Here is a 13,565-nt window from a genome sequence, read left to right as displayed (position 1 = left end):
TACAGTTAAATGCCATACCATTCCTCCATGTACCATGTAGAATACACTGTTTTTGATAGATTCACAGTGTTGTACAATCTGTGAACCACGGTTTAATTTTAGAAACTTTTTGTCCCTTCCAAAAGGTATCTATACTCAACAGTAGTCATTCCCTGCTCCCTCCTTCCCTGTGACCCCACGTCCTAGGAAACCACTCATCTACTTTCTGTCTGTAACAATTTGCCTATTTGGGACATTTCGTATAAATGGAATCTTAAAACATGGGGTCTTTTGTGACTGGCTACTGTCACTTTTCTTGATTTCAGGTTCATCATGTTTTTAACATTATCCATACTTCATTTCTCTCCATTTCTAAATAATGTCCCATTGTATGGATATGCTACATTTTATTTATCCATTCATCTGTTGATGGACGTTTGAGTTATTAATACTTTCTCACTGTTAGGAATAAGGCTGCTATGAACATTTGTGTATAACTTTCTGTTTGCACATGTTTTTATTTCCCTTGTGTAAATATTTAGGAGTGGAATTGCTGGTAGTTTTTGGTAATTTTTAGCAATGTTATGGTAATTTTTTGATTAGCTTTTTGAAGCATTGTCAGACAATTTTTCATGAAGGTTCCCATTTCTCCACATCCCTACCCAAATGTGTTATTGTGCTATTTTTTTTTTTAATTTTTTTTTTCAACGTTTTTAATTTATTTTTTTTTTGGGACAGAGAGAGACAGAGCATGATAGGGGGAGGGGCAGAGAGAGAGGGAGACACAGAATCGGAAACAGGCTCCAGGCTCCGAGCCATCAGCCCAGAGCCTGACGCGGGGCTCGAACTCACGGACCGCGAGATCGTGACCTGGCTGAAGTCGGACGCTTAACCGACTGCGCCACCCAGGCGCCCCTGTGCTATTTTATTTAAGCTGTTCTAGTGGGTGTGAGGTGGTTTTGATTCACATTTCCCTAAAGGGTAATGATGTTGAACATCTTCTTATGTGCTTATTGACCTCTTGTCTATCTTCTTTGAAGAAATATCTTTGTTTTTTAATTTTTAAAAGTTTATTTATTTATTGTGAGAGAGGGAGAGAGAGAGAGAGAGAGAGAGAGAGAGAGTGTGTGTGTGTGTGTGTGTGTGTGTGTGCGCGCTCGCGCATACATGCACAAGCACGAGAGAGAGCAAGGGAGAGAGAGCAATCCAAAGCAGGCTCCGTGTCCTTCGTGCAGACCTTGACGCAGGGTTCCATCCCACAAACCATGAGGTCAGGACCTGAGCTGAAATCAAGAGTTGGATGCTGAAGAAATACCTATTAAAATTCTTCACCTGATTTTAATTGGGCGGACTTTCTATTGTTGAACTGTAAGAGGTTTTTGTTTTTTTTCAGTATGCATTCCAATTAATAGATCCTCATCAGATACATGATTTGCAAATATCTCCCCCTTTCTGTGGTTTGTCTTTTCATTTTCTTTATAGTATCCTGTATAGCACAAAAGTCTTACATTTTGATGTAGTCCAGTTTACTTGTCATGTATCAGTGAAAATGAACCTCTCATCTAAGCAGTGATTCAAAAAAATCCATATAATTATTTTTTAATTAGTTTCTATTCTTCCTTGTTCCAAGAGGTTTACAAAAATACTCAGTAGTTCCTCCCTGGATCCGTCTTCTTTTTAACTGCTGTAGAAAATTCCCATGAACTGTCTTAACACATACAAATTTCTTGTTTATTACACTTCTGTGGGTTAGAAGTCTGCTGGATCTCACTGGACTAACATCAAGTTGTTGGCTGTGCTGTGTTCTTTTCTGGAGGTTTTGTAGGAAAACTCGCTTCCTTGATGCTTCCAGCTTCTAGAGGCTCCTTCTGTCTATCTTCTGTCTATCTGTCTATCTGCCTTTCTTCCATAGTCACACCTCCCTCTGCTTCTTCTTGTGTGTTTCCCTCTTGAAGTTTTAAGGTCCCTTGTGGTATAGATTTGGCCCACATGGATAGCTCAGGATAACTTCACTATTTAAAAAAAATTTTTTTTAATGTTTTTATTTATTTTTGAGACAGAGAGAGACAGAGCATGAGCAGGGGAGGGGCAGAGAGAGAGGGAGACACAGAATTTGAAGCAGGCTCCAGTCTCTGAGCTGTCAGCACAGAGCCTGACGTGGGGCTTGAACTCACAGACTGTGAGATCATGACCTGAGCTGAAGTCGGATGCTCAACCGACTGAGCCACCCAGGTGCCCCAACCTCACTATTTTAATGTGTTTGTAATTAGCAACCTTCATTCTCCCTTGCCATGTAACATTTTCATAGAGTTCTGGGGAATAGGATGTAGACATCTTTCAGGGCCATTGTTTTGCCTACTATATTTCCTAAGTAGAATTTCTGCCGACTATGACTGTAGGGTATCTCCCTTGGATAGCCGTGGGTTCTAGACTTGGAACATGTGATGACCTGATGAGAGCTACATCCCATCCCAAACTCTCTGGGACAGTGAAACCTACCAGTCTGCCTAGGAGAATGCTTTTTTTGCATGTGTCGCTTTTTACAGAACAGTCTTATGTTTGCATTGAGGGGGCTCTTCAGCCAGATGGTTCGCCTCCCCCTGACCCTGTGTCTTTAGGAGAGCCAGCTAAACTGTGTTTTTGTAGCCTTGGAGGGAGGGGCAGGGTGAAAGGGATTAATCAGAATTGAGTTAGCGGCATTAGCAAGTCCCTTTGGTATTAGTTGCTCTCATTACGAATATTGCCAACATTGGCCCCCCGGAGCTGTTAGGATTCTGTAACAGCCTCTCAGTCATGAGATGCAACTGCATTATCTATAATACAAGTTTAATGTCAAGTCAGTTTCATTATATCCTTGGTCTTTGAAAAGCTGCCATTGCTATATAATTTATATAATAATTCTCTTAATGAACTTACTTCTGTGAAACAAACTATTCAGTTAAAAAAACAACCCACACACTAGTCTATTCCCTGATCGGGGTAGATAAGGCAGTCGGGAACATGAAACCCTTAAATGCCCAGATGATTAAATGAAGTCCTTATCCCAGTGCCTGGCACCCCAGCCGAAATCAAGAGTCAGATGCTTAACCAACTGAGCCCCCCCCCCCCCAGGTACCCCTTTCCTTCTAAACTTTAAGAGAATAAAATATGGAAGCACTGAAACCTAAAAACTGAAAAATACTAAGAAAACTACAAATTATCCATGGTCACAGCTTTTAAAAAGTACAAGCAGTGAGTGCTAAGCCCTCCTTCTGCCCCAGGTGGGCTAGATTCTTTTCCTCTCTCATCAGCCCCCTTCTGTGAACCCCCATTAATAGTTTGGTTTCCATCCTTCCTGAATTTTTTTAAGGTTCTTACAAATAAACCCACACATGTTCTTAAAATATGCAGTAGGTCTATTCATCCAATTGATCAACTTAACAACCTATTTTAAATGTTAGAATCTTAAAAAGAAAACACAAAAACCGGATTCTTCCCTCAAAGAGGAAACTGTAATTCAGCTGTTAACAATTTCTGACCATGTGTCCTCTTGAGTATGAGTATTAAAAGTTTCCGTGAATAAATGCACAAATTAGCCCTCCAAGACTCTTCGGTACGTTCAGATCTGGTTGTTCACCCTTTCAATCTCCTTAGTATTGTGGTTATGGGATGTTTACTTTAAATCTTCACTTTTGCAAGTCTTTAGGTCAAGTTTGTAATTGAGACTTAAGTACAGATTTATTTATTTTTTTAAAAGTTTTATTCATTTGTTTTTGAGAGCACAAGCAGGGGAAGGGCAGAGACAGGGAGAGAAAGAATGCCAAGCAGGGTCCACACTCTCAGTGCACAGAACCTGACACGGGGCTCAAACTCACAAACTGTGAGATCATGACCTGAGCCGAAATCAAGAGTTGGATGCTTAACTGACTGAGCCACACAGACACCCCTGATATAAGTATTGATTTAAAATAGATACATCATTATGTTTGGAGGGGAAATATTATTGCCCTCCTGCTTTTGCATATTTGGTGATGATATCATTGAGCAAACCGCCTGTCTTTCTTTCTGCCTCTTCTCCTGACACATTACGATGGCAGCTTGGTCTCAAACAGCATCTCCCCCTTTTCAGATTTGTGAAATGTGTCACCCTTGTCATTTTTTTTCTCTCCTTAACTGCTGTCGTTTGCTTGACAGTCCAAGACACCTTCACAGGTAATCAGTAACAGATCTAGCTAGTAAGAAAAAGGTTACAGTTGCTACTGCCTTGGCTTAACAACATACTTGTCATTTCAAAAGGAGATAGCTCTTTTTTGGAGATCTTAAGGAATCAGGACCTTTTCCTCCATGGTGGGAGTAAAATTTGCTACACCAGGACTTTAAGAAAAGGCTTCACTTCCCATAGGAGAACCATTCATCCAAGTAGATACATACATTTAAGTTGAATACTTTTGAGAAGGGGCAGAGGGTATCACATTAGGGGATAAACATATCAAGTGACTGTCCAGTCCCTGTTCTTAGAAAGCACAGTCAGCTTCACCTTTCCAGAGTTTAATTTTAAATGGTTTCCTCGTTCCTTGTGTCAGAAAACACAGGCAAAAGAGAGCACATTGCTGGGTTGAAGATGTGTTAGTTACATCAGGGAAGATGTTGAGTGTGGTGATGCTGTATGACATCTCCAAGAGCCCCGTCTGGACCCTACTTACCTTGGGCCGACCCCTTCCAGAAGCTGAGGGGAGCTTCTTTGTCAGCTGGAAACCGGCATCGGTCCATGTGTTGACACCTCCATGGAGAAGAGGGCCACCGACATTGGTATTGGCTGAGGCCAGGCTGTGATGGAAGGGTCATAGAGGCAGTGAGGCACATGGAGGCATACATGTCACAGTGGAGAAAAAATGAGCACGCCAAGTGGTTATTCCTGTGGAATTCTAGGATGTGACCGAGTACAGTAAAGTTCCCAAGGAAACTTGGGAAGATTTTCATTTCATGGGTAAATACAGGTTTTTTTTTTGTTTTTTTCTTTTAAACCTTGGCACTTTAGATGTTTTGGACTGGCTAATCTGTTTTTGTGGAGGGGTCTTCTTGGCTTTGTAGGATATTTAACTGCATCCCTGGCCTCTACCCTTAGACACAGTAGCAGCTCCCTAGTTGTGACAACCATTGATGTCTCTGGACATTGACGCTATTCCCTAGGGGCATAAATACCACCAACAGAGAACCTTTTGGATATACTGGAATCTTGGGGGGACTTTTCTTAAAGCTGCCTGAGCTGAGCTGAAAGTTGCCTTTTTAAACATTGCTAAAAATGGGGGCGCCTGGGTGGCTCAGTTGGTTGGGTGTCCGACTTCAGCTCAGGTCATTATCTCACAGTTCATGATTTTGAGCCCTGCGTCGGGCTCTGTGCTGACAGCTCAGAGCCTGGAGCCTGCTTCGGATTCTGTGTCTCCCTCTCTGCCCCTGCCTTGCTCATGTTCTGTCTGTCTCTCTCTTTCTCTCAATAAAATAAAATAAAATGTTTTTTTTAATTAAAAAAATAAAAATTGCTAAAATTAAGATAAATTTTGACTGGCTTTATTCGTTTTTGTCTTTATCTGTTCAGCACAGTTTAGAGAGATAAGCACAAGGTCTGGCAGATGAGGGTTTGAATTCTGGCTCTGTAACTTGTGTGGTTTCGGCAGGGAGTTTAACTGCTGTGTTTCCTCACCTGTGCAGGTAAAGTGACGGTATTAACCTTGGTATATAGTGGGGACGAAATTAGAATGTATATGTAAAGGGCTCTAAATGAGGTGTGAAATATACTGAATATTCAACAAATGTTGCCTTTCTTTTATTCCCTTTCACACTTTTCAAAAGCTTTTCTTCTTAAATTAATTTTTCTTTTTTAAAAAATTTTTATTTTTGAAAGAGAGAGAGAGAGAGAGAGAGAGAGAGATCGTGAGTGGAAGAGGGGCAGAGAGAGAGAGGGAGACACAGAATCTGAAGCAGTCTCCAGGCTCTGAGCTGTCAGCACAGACCCTGATGCGGGGCTCAAACCCACAAACTGGAAGATCATGACCTGAGCTGAAATTAAGAGTCGGACGCTTAACTGACTGAGCCACTGAGGCACCCCAAGACTAACATGTATTTTTAAAATTTTTTTAAATGTTTATTTATTATTGAGAGACAGAGCATGAGCAGGGGAAGGGCAGAGAGGAGGGGAGACACAGAATCTGAAGCAGGCTCCAGGCCCTGAGCTGTCAGCACAGAGCCCAACGCAGGGCTCAAACTCACAAACCATGAGATCATGACCTGAGCTGAAGTCGGATGCTTAACCAACTCAGCCACCCAGGCTCCCCAAGACTAACGTATTTTTAAGTACACTTGGTATTTGTTAAGTGCGATCCCTTTGTTTTAATAAAATAGTAATAATGCTTATTTGCTTTTACTTACTCTCTTACTTTGACTTGTAGCGTTTATTCTGTTTAATTTACTCTGCTAAATACAAGCAGTAACAATTTAACTCTCAGGACACCCCCTGCCCTAAGGCACGTGCTATAACTTTCTGCAATTTACAGATGAGGAAATGAACCGTCGAGGGGAAGGAATTTTCCTAAGGTTATAGAGCTATCTGTTTGCTAGCTTCTAAAATAATATAGAGATCCTCAGAAACTTGAAAATACAACTACCATATGATCTAGTATATTCTGGGAGTATAGTCAAAGGAAATGAAAATACTAACTCGAAAATGTATCTGCAACCCCGTGTTCATGGCAGCATTGTTTATAATAATGGAAACAACTCAAGTGTCCATCAATGAATGAATGGATAAAGATGTGATACACACACGCGCGCGCGCGCGTGCACACACACACACACGCGCGCGCGCGCACACACACACACACACACACACACAGGCTGAATATTACTCAGCTCTTAAAAAGAAAGCATTCTTGCCATTTGCAACAACATGGATGGACCGAGAGTATATTATGCTAAGTGAAATAAGTCAGAAAAGAGAAATACTAAATGATCTTACTTATATATGTAATCTTAAAAAAAAAGAAAAGCCACTTGTAGAAAAAGAGATCAGATTTGTGGTTACCAGAGTTGGTGGGTGGAGGGAAGGGGGTTGATGATGGTGGTCACAGCATACAAACTACTAGGGATGGAACGTACTACATGATGACTGTAGTTAACATTGATGTAGCATGTATGTGAAAGTTAAGAGAGTAAATCCTGAGAGTTATCATCACAAGGAAAAGAAGATTTTTTCTTTTTCTCTTGGTTGTGTGTATATGAGATGATGGGTGCTAACTAAGCCTATTGCAGCCATCGTTTTCTCATCTATGTAAGGCAGACCGTTACACGATAAACCTCAATCTTACACAGTGCTGGTGTCAATTGTATCTCAGTAACGCTGGGGACAAAAAAGCAAACAAAGGAGAATATTTGCTGTTATAAATGAAGTAATTTTAGCATCTGAGAAGTCTTAGTTTCTGACATTTGCTTTTTCGCTTCTGTGCTCTGGCTCCATTCACACTCATTGCCATCCACCCTGTCTACCCAGACGTAGCCTTTTCCTGAACATCTGCTGTGTTCCAGGCACTATGCTAGGCTCAGTATGTCCTTTGGGCACCTTCGGGAAATTAAAAGCAAGGAGAAGGTAAAGGTCTCGTTAGAACCAGTGGTGGAAGTCAGGAGCACTGGTAGGCACAGATATAAACAGGGTATGAATGAAACAGCCCCTAATGGGCATAAAAGTAGCTGAAACACAGAAGAGGTCTAAAGGAGGAGTTTGAATGATTCTTTGTTCATGAATCACACACATGTCGTTCAGCTGGTCTAGGTGAAGGCCCGGTGGATTCATGTTTTACATTAAATCCCTGGTTACATTTTGGGGGAGGGGTAGTTATTTTTGTTGTTGTTGTTGCTGTCATGAATTTTTTTTTCATTATGATGCTTGCAAGCTGGCATTAATTATTACAGTGGTGTGTCTGCCCAGAGACTGCCTGCAGCTGCCAACAAAACCAAATATTTGTGGAGAGTCAAAAATCACCCCAGATGTGTCCTATTATAATTTAAAATTAAGTCTTTACAAAACTGACGTCCGGTTTATAATTTAGTAGGTTTGACAAAGAGATCTTGTATGTGTGTGTGTGTTTAAATAGTATTACAATTAAAAAAAATTTTTTTTAAGTGTTTATTTTTGAGAGAGAGAGACAGGGTGTGAGTGGGCGAGGGTCAGAGAGAGAGGGAGACACAGAATCCCAAGCAGGCTCCAGGCTCTGAACTGTCAGCGCAGAGCTCGATGCGGGGCTCGAACCCATGAACCGTGAGATCATGACCTGAGCCAAAGTCGGATGCTTAACCACGTGAGCCACCCAGGTGCCCCTAAGTATTACCATTTTAAAAATTGTGTTTTCTGGGACTCAGGGACCTTGAAAAAAACGTCTGGAAATACATCTTCCCTTTTTCCGCTTTATCACTTTTGTTGACATTGATGTTTGTGTGGCTTTAAAAAAAAAAATTGAGAGTAGGATTTAATTAATGGAAGGTCAAACATTCAGAAGCCGTGAAAACCTCAGATGTCTACTGCCAGTAGAGTTTCCTGCAGCAAATAGTAAGGAATGCTGTATTGATTTCTTTGGTTCTTTCTGCACCACCTGTGGAGAAGACAGGCCACTGAGTGCTTGTATTTCAAGGAACTGGTAAAAATTGCAACATGTGGTTGGTTGTAAGGGTGAGCAAGCCAAAAAGCATTCGTGTAACCCTGGATTTTGGACACGCTGTAAATTGGTGATTTCGGTTTTATTTCTTTTCCGGCAACAAAGTTTGTTTAATTTCTTTTTTTCCGAGGTAACATACGTTCACTAAACAACAATTAGAACATGCTGTTAAAAGATCCATAGTCTTACCACTCCTTATAACCACAGTTAAAAGTCTAGTGTAGATTCTTGTGGATGTTTTCCGTGTGTAGCCATTTGCTTACAGTGTTTTTTTCTTTTTCTTTTTTTAAAATATTTAAGAAGTTATCTATTGTAATGGTCATCACTGTTCACCAAAGTGGACAGCAGTATTTTTGTAGGATGGGTGGGGGGGACAAGGAGAAATTTCATTATATCACAGGATTTCAGAAAACGGAAAAAAATGCATTTAAGGTGAATAAATCTATGTGTTATATTAATGTGGCTCTTTTGGATGATAGTAAGAATGATAATGGTAATAAAATTATAGCTACTAGTATTGAGCTCTTACTATATGCTAGGCGCTCTTAACTTCATAGAACTGTTTCATTATGTTTTCACCACTATCTTGTGATATTGGTGATATTATTATCCGAACTTTATTGATGGGGAAACAGAAGCTTGGAAAGGCTAAGTAATTGTTTCATGTAGCGAATCGGTGTCACAGACGGAAATCAAACCCTGGCCTATCTGGTTCCAAAGGCTGACTTCTCGGTATTGGCTCCCTGCTGCCCACATTGAGTGGCATGTATTGGGACCCTTGTTGGGACCAGTTGGCCCTTGGGTTGAATTTCTTGACCGTCTCTTACATAACATCCCTGGTGTTGCTTATGTTCCGTGTAGCTGTTCATGACCGAAGGAGGAAGATACCTTGTACGTGCTGTTTCACGTAGTGTTTGCGGATGGCATGTCGAGGTAAGGAATGGGTGTACATCCATAGAGTCTGAAGAACAGCTCAATGGACTCTGAGTCTGTAGGAACATGTGCCAGGAGGGTTGTGAGGAAGTTAGGTGAGTGCCAGTTAGGAATCATGTTCCATCAAAACCTGGGTATTCCAGGGGCGCCTGGGTGGCTCAGTCAGTTGAGCGTCTGATTTCGGCTCAGGTCATGATCTCGCGGGCCGTGAGTTCGAGCCCCGCGTTGGGCTCTGTGCTGACAGCTCAGAGCCCGGAGCCTGTTTCAGATTCTGTGTCTCCCTCTCTCTGTGACCCTCCCCTGTTCATGCTCTGTCTCTCTCTGTCTCAAAAATAAATAAATGTTAAAATAAATAAATAAATAAACATTAAAAAAAAAAAAAAACCTGGGTATTCCAAATAAGAAGGAACTCTGCCCCGTGAAAATTTTAAATGTAGGACAGATTCACACTTCAGAAACCAGTTATCCCAGAAGCATTGAGGGACAAAGACTGTGCTCATTGTAAACACGTTCTCAATAAATTCATGGGTGAAAAAAGTGATAGGGTGGTAATACACGCAACATTGATACTGAGATAAATAAGTTCTGTGCCTTTGAAAGCAATGTCAAAGATGATTACCACCATTTCACCCTGCTCAGAACTCCTTTTTTTTCAAAACCAGAATTTTAGTTAGGCCGGAATTCTGTGTTGTAAATAGAAATTCGTAACAATGAAAAGTTTCACCTAACATTAGAAAAAAATGTTATTATATACAGATTTTTTACTTTTGTTTATTAGCTGGAGAATCTGAGGCTGTGAAAACAAACGTCCATTTGCCACTTAATTATTGGGCTGGTTACATTATCGGATTCTGTAATGTGTAATTTCTGCATAGAAGCTATTTATCCTTTGGAATTTTCTCTCTTCTTGTGATTTCTTCCTCTTCTCTGTTCTTTGGAAGAAACTATTCTAATTTATAACTTGTTCAGCAACCACAAGTAATTCCTATTGAAAGGAATATAAAAATTCTAATCTTTGTATCTAATTATAAAACTGTCATTAAAACTAATGGCTTAAGTGTAATTAAGGCACAAGCAGCCTCATGAAGGCAATCTGAGACCTGAGTATGGCAAATTAGAATATGGTTATATTTTCCTTCTGAATTCACCATATTCTCCACAAAGCAGTTAACTTCTAGATCATAGAGCCAATTCAAAGGTGTTTGTAAGTTAGAATTCCAAGGATTTTGTACCAGCACCGTAGCTCGTGGAACTTTCCAAGCCAGTGGTTGACTTTACACAATCAGAATGATGTTGCTGAACCTGGTGCTAGGATATTCTGAGTTTATCTGCCAGTGTTCCTCCCTCCACCCCTTGAGGTGATTAATCTTTTGGAGGTTTTGGTTATTGTTTTAATATATTGTTCCTTGGTCACAGTGATTCAGGGTCGGTGAGAGCTTGGGAGTTCATATTTTTCCCTTAACTTTACATTTTATGGGGGTAAAGTAATAATAGCTAACATTTATGGGGAACTACTCTGTGCCAGATGCTTTTCTGAACACTTTATACATATGATTTCATTTATTTCTTACAACCGCCCTGCCAGGCAGGTAGACTTTGCCCTTTTAACATAAGAGGTCCTAAAGGATCCAATACCATTTTTTTTTTTTTAAAGTTAGGAGGCAGTGGCTGGTATGAGGCACTTTGGATCTTAACCCAGTTCTGCAGGCCTCATCATCTTGTACTTCCCACCGTCCCACCTTCTTCTTCCTAAATTCTCATGTTGTTTACTGCTTTCTGTACATCCTTTCGGTTATATTTGAAGGCAGGGAATCCTCACCATCCTGTCCATTAAACAGGAAGTGGGTCGTAAAATCAGGTCCTAGAAAACCTGTCTTGTCCCAAACAGACTGATTTCCAAATGCCACCCCTAGTTACTCTGAGGTTTGCCAGCTGCCTTGTTTGTGAGGTGTGGTTCAGGACTCATCAGGGTTCTTTTCTCTGCTTCTGTGTGCTTGTGTGTTTGTTTCTACCCCAGGAGCGTGTTTTCCTGTGACAGCTCCTGGCTTACTTCATTCTCACACCTGATGATCACAAGGAAGGAGGTATCCCTCCCTGCCAGCACCTTTCTCTCTTACTGAGTAGACCTCAGTTGGCTTAGTTAGGTGTCATGCTCAGATCACGGTCGACTAGTCACCCTGGGTCCCGTGTTCAGTTCCGTGGCAGCAATAGCAACATCCCGAGATGGACAGCCCTACCAGAGTCCCGTGGAGTCTGGGCGGAAGAAACTAAGAGGGAATGAGCTTTCCCCACAGTCTGTCAATGCGAATGGGTAGACCTTCGAGGATAGAATCATAAAACCTATTTTGATGAGGAAAGAAATTGACCCCTGCAGGGAAGGAGTCAGGCCTAGTGAGTTAGATTCTTTTAAAATGTTCACAACCGTAAATTAAGATCTTATTTGATACGGAATCATAAAATGGATGTCAGATGCCATCTGGTTCCTGGTTCTCTTGCGTGCCCCCAGCAGCCCTGGAGACCCGTGACTTAGGCTGAAGCAGAGTAAAATACTGACGGTCTTACTGAATAAAAATTTGATCCGTTCAACTTTCCCTTTTATCAAAGTGCCTTAATATTTTGGGGTTTACTCTCACTTACTTCCTCTTGAATGTTAGCAGCAAATGAAACGTTATAAGCTAATCGCAAATCATTATTAACACATTTGAAGAAGGCTGGTTCTGTCTTCTTTTGATACCCAGTTTTTTTTCTAATTGCAGATATGGAATCTGATCGTTGTGATGTTACACTAAATAGTACACTAAATAAAATTTTCCTTGTGTTTATGATGAAATAGAATTTCTCAATATTTCTTCCTGTTCTTTGAATACATGGTCATCTCTATGGGCTCTGCCACCTGAAAAGTTTGAAAAGCACCTTTAGCATTTCTTTTCCCATATTCACCTATCGTGAACTGGTATGTGGTTAATAATAGTCATTAAAAATTTTTTTTTTTTTTAGGGCACCTGGGTGGTTCAGTCGGTTAAGCGTCCGACTTCGGCTCAGGTCATGATCTCACGCTCTGTGGGTTCGAGCCCCGCGTTGGGCTCTGTGCTGACAGCTCGGAGCCTGGAGCCTGCTTCGGATTCTGTGTCTCCCTCTCTCTCTGACCCTCCCCCATTCATGCTCTGTCTCTCTCTGTCTCAAAAATAAAAACATTAAAAAAAATTAAAAAAAAAATTTTTTTAATATTTATTTTTGAGAGAGAGAGTGAGAGACAGGGTGCGAGCGGGGGAGGTGCAGAGAGAGAGGGAGACACAGAATCCGAAGCAGGCTCCAGGCTCCGAGCTGTCAGCACAGAGCCCAGCACGGAGCTTGAACTCAGGAATGGTGAGATCATGCGCCGAAGTCGGATGCTTAACCGACTGAGCCGCCCCGGCACCCCTTAATAATAGCCTTTAAATTAACTTTCTTAAGAAGTAAACAGTTCATTAAAAAATGAAAACAAACCTCTGTACAAACCAGCGATGTTCTTCTGATGCCCGTTACCTATTACAAGCCTCTCTCATACCCCTTTCCCGAACCCTCCATGAGAAGTGTATCGCACTTTGACAAGCAGTTGAGGAGTCTGTATCTCTTACCTGAGTGAACTGAGGCACGTGGGCTGACCTGTCCAGGGCTACTGGACATGATCAGAGCAAGGGCTGACCAGGAGGCTCTCTCTCAGCGGTTTCTTTTTTGTACCTGGCCAGATGGATGGGAGATTCAGTTTACCAAGTGGTGTCCCATGGTGATGGAAAGGACAGAGATGCATGTTAGCATTTTACCTGCTCTGCCGGTGTTTGAGCACATTCCATATAAGGATTGGGAAACTGATTCTCATTTCTTGGAGGTACTCTTCTTGAGAACTGGCAGTGGGTATGGTACCCCCGGAAGAGTTGAATGGCTTCCGAGGTCTTGTCCGCGGGCTTGCGTTTCTGCAGGCAGGACGTTAGA

The 13,565-nt window shown here is 41.4% G+C and overlaps 1 protein-coding gene across 6 annotated transcripts in view; it reads left to right on the top strand.

The window, feature by feature from the left end:
- MAGI1 (membrane associated guanylate kinase, WW and PDZ domain containing 1) overlaps positions 1 to 13,565 on the top strand; it is a 633,332-nt gene that overhangs the window by 228,478 nt on the left and 391,289 nt on the right. The window lies entirely within an intron of this gene.

Source organism: Panthera uncia, chromosome A2, assembly GCF_023721935.1.
Source record: "Panthera uncia isolate 11264 chromosome A2, Puncia_PCG_1.0, whole genome shotgun sequence".
NCBI classification, from domain to species: Eukaryota; Metazoa; Chordata; class Mammalia; order Carnivora; family Felidae; genus Panthera; species Panthera uncia.
Note: the sequence above shows the minus strand (reverse complement) of the source record. Positions and strands in the feature narration are given on the sequence as shown.